The sequence below is a fragment of the Myotis myotis genome, unplaced genomic scaffold, assembly GCF_014108235.1.
Source record: "Myotis myotis isolate mMyoMyo1 unplaced genomic scaffold, mMyoMyo1.p scaffold_m19_p_12, whole genome shotgun sequence".
NCBI lineage: Eukaryota > Metazoa > Chordata > Mammalia > Chiroptera > Vespertilionidae > Myotis > Myotis myotis.
In genome coordinates this window covers 2,119,891-2,123,525 of record NW_023416316.1, presented here as the reverse complement: position 1 = coordinate 2,123,525, position 3,635 = coordinate 2,119,891, and the positions used below count along the sequence as shown (strand labels likewise).

General features: G+C 53.3%; 1 non-coding gene across 1 annotated transcript; it reads right to left on the bottom strand.

Moving 5' to 3' along the window:
* Positions 1–932: 932 nt before the first annotated feature.
* On the bottom strand, positions 933–1,038 carry LOC118667765. Its single transcript, XR_004971362.1, has one exon. It is a non-coding gene; the product is annotated as a U6 spliceosomal RNA (small nuclear RNA).
* Between the last annotated feature and the right edge of the window lie 2,597 nt (positions 1,039–3,635).

The window sequence follows — 3,635 nt, the reverse complement described above, 5'->3', positions numbered from 1 at the left end:
ATCTAGAAGGGACCCCGGAGGAAAGATGGCCCGGCAGCACAGGGGACGGGAGGGGGGTCAGAGTGGAGTTGCTCTACTCTCCCGCCTCTCGCCTGGTGACTTGGGACAGACCGTTTCCAACGCTGAGCCGCGGTTTCCCATCTGCGAGGCAGGGGTTCTTACAGCACCTGGTCCTGGCTTTGCTGGGGGATCCAATGATGTCGTGGCCACAAAGGGTAAGTCTTGGGCACGACAGTTCCTTCTCACCTGTCATCACCGCACCTGGGCTGGTCTCCGCTGACTGACTGGCTGGCTGGTCCATTCTGGTCTGGGCTTCCATCCCACAGCGCCCTCTCGTGGTCAAAGTGGTTATTGCAGGAGCTTCCTGCCCAGGTTGTTTAGGGTAAAATGTGCCCTTTCTTTCCTGATGAACTTAAGTCCGCAGCTCTTACTAAGCACGGGCAGGGCAGGCAACGAGAAGCAAGGAGACCCACTCCCTCCCCTTTGAAGCGCACAGGACTGGACAGGACAGCCTGGCCTTTCTCGTCCACCTCAGCCTCAGCCTCAGCCAAGCCAGCCGCAGCCCTCACTCCCACATTATCTTCATGTGAACTCCAGACAGTGTATCACTTTACCCACAACTGACTCGGTACAGAGCTCCAGAAAACAAAGGCCCTTTAGCCCTCGCTGGTGTGGCTCAATTGAGCGTCATCCCGTGCACTGAAGGTTGCCAGTTCGATTCCCGGTCAGGGCACATGCCCAGGTTGCAGGCTCAATCCCTGGTTGGGGTGCATGTGGGAGGCAGCCATCAATATTTCTCTCTCACATTGATGTTTCTCTCTCTCTCTCTCTCTCTCTCTCTCTCTCTCTCTCTCTCTCTCCCCCCCCCATTCCTCCCTTCCACTCTTTCTAAAAATTAATGGAAAAAATATCCTCAGGTGACATTTTAAAAAATATATATGGGGCGCTTCATGAACTGGCGTGTATGTCATCCTTGTGCAGGGACCAGGCTCATCTGTATCGTTCCAATGTTAATGTATGTGCTGCTGAAGCAAACACTGAAAGAGTAATTTTTAACAAAGGCATTTGGTTTCTTAACCCAAAGCGTTTTATGAGCCACACGTTGGGGCAGGAGTGGGGAGAGTAGGACTGGGGAAAGGTGTTACTGAGGCAGACCATGGCCACCAAGGGTGCTGGGGCTGGCAGCGCGGTGAGGCAGGATTCTATCACAGCGCAGGGTGAGGCTGCATAGTAATAGCGCTAAGCTATTGAAAAACGTTTAACCACATCCCACATCCTCCACTTAAGATAGTGTTTAAAAAACTAAGATTGCTATTTAAATCACAAAAACTTTAGAATTTAAAGGGTTCCCTTTGGTGGTCTGGGAAGTTAACTTGGAATAATTAGTATCCTATATAATAAAGGGCTAATATGCAAATCGACTGAACAGCAGAATGACCGGTTGCTATGATACGCACTGACTACCAGGGGACAGATGCTCAACGCAGGTTTGCCCCCTGGTGGTCAGTGTACTCCCACAGAGAAGCCCTGAGCTGGGCTGACGGCTGGTGAGCCCAGTGGTGGTGGCGGGACCCTCTCCTGCCTCCTTGGCAGTGCTAAGGATGTAGGACTGACAGCTTCAGAGAGGAAGGGAGAGGGAGAGAGAGATAGAAACATCAATGATGAGAGAGAATCATTGATCAGCTGCCTCCTGCACGCTCCTTACCGGGGATCAAGCGCACAACCTGGCCATGTGCCCTTGACTGGAATTGAACCCGGGACCCTTCCGTCTGCAGGCCGACACTCTATCCACCTAGCCAAACCAGCTAGGGCTGTAAGGATTTATTAAACTAATTAATTCATGTAACTCTTTTGCACAATGCCCAGACACAAACCGATAGCACTGGCTATTGGTGTAGTATTTGTTATTATTTTAATTTCAGCTTGCATGCCCCCTACTGGTTTTGAAGAACACAACTTTTTTTTTTTTTTTTTTAATCCTCACGGGAGGATATTTTTTGCCATTGATTTTTAGAGAGAGTAGAAGGGAGGGAGGACGGGGTGGGGGAAAGAGAGAGATCCATGGGAGAGGTCCACCGATTGGTTGCCTCCCACAGCCGCCCTGACCAGGGCCACGGATCAAACCACAACGAAGTAAGTGCCCTGGACCTGGAATCGAACCCGTGACCCTTCCGTCTGAGGGCTGACGCTCTAACCCCTGAGAAAAACCGACCAGGACACAACAAACATTCTGTTTAGCAGTTTAACCCAAGTGAAAACGCAGGGTCATGTTGGGGCAGTCGATCCTGATGGAATGATCGCGTGCTTTGCTCTCCCTGGATTAAACGTTCGTGCTTGGGATGCTCTTCATGCCGTGACCCGGGAACAGGCAGGTGCGGTGCGGTCGCCGTCCTCCCACCTCTGTTGTGCCCTTGGTCGGTATTGGCCTCGCCGTATCCAGGGCCCTCGGAGAACCTATCACGGAGGTGACTGCTGAGTGGCCTTCACCCTTTGCTGGCATCACGGCCTTGGGAGGCATGCGACCCTGCGCAGCGCGCCCAGCGCGGGCCTGTTGCAGGCTCCGTCCCCAACAGACAGGAACGTCAGCTTCAGTTCACCAGCCGGAGCCGCGGCAGCACAAGCAGGACCCACCATTCTCCCTTCTGTGGCTTTACCGCCGATAACAAGGACATTCTGCCCATTTCGGCCGTTGCCATTCTTGCCACTGTCGGCCTGGAGCACACGGGCAGTGCACTGTGAGCCACGGAGAACTGAGAGCAAGCCCATGGCGGCCTCTTAGAAAGTGAACTGGATCATTCCCGGGCCTCAGACATCTCACATGTAACAGATCTTTTTTAAAAAATATATTTTATTGATTTTTTACAGAGAGGAAGGGAGAGGGATAGAGAGTCAGAAACATCGATGAGAGAGAAACATCGATCAGCTGTCTCCTGCACACTCCCCACTGGATATGTGCCCACCAAGGTACATGCCCTTCACCGGAATCAAACCTGGGACCTTTGAGTCCGCAGACCGACGCTCTATCCACTGAGCCAAACCGGTTAGAGCCATACACACACACACACACACACACACACACACACACACACACACACATATAATTGATTTCAGAGTGAGGGAGAGGGAGAGGGAGAGGGAGAGATAGAAACATCAATGATGAGAGAGAATCATCAATCGATAGACTGCTTCCTGTACACCCGCTCCTGGGATGGAGCCTGCAACCTGGACACGTGCTCTGACCTGGAATGCTACCATATCTCCGGGTTCATGGGTCGACACAACCACGGAGCCACACTGCGGGGCACACATAACAAACCTTGACCCCGAGAAGCCTTTGGCTTTCGGTGGTGGTTGGCTTTCTTAGGCGTCCTCCGGTTAACGTCTCCCCCAACTTCCCGACCATCTCGGAGGATGAGCTCATTCCCACCGACGTCCTTCCTTCCGCTGCACGGACAGGGCTTATCTGCCCACTGGTCGCAGCGCTTCAGACCCAAGGAGCTGGGCCCGGGTTCCTGCAGCTCTCACTTCTCCTGGACCCTTCTCCCCGGGCCACGTCTTCGAGCACCCCCCCCCCCCCCCCGCGTGGTTCTGGGGATGAGCTTGTAAACTGAGAGGCCTCGCGGTGGTCAGCAAGT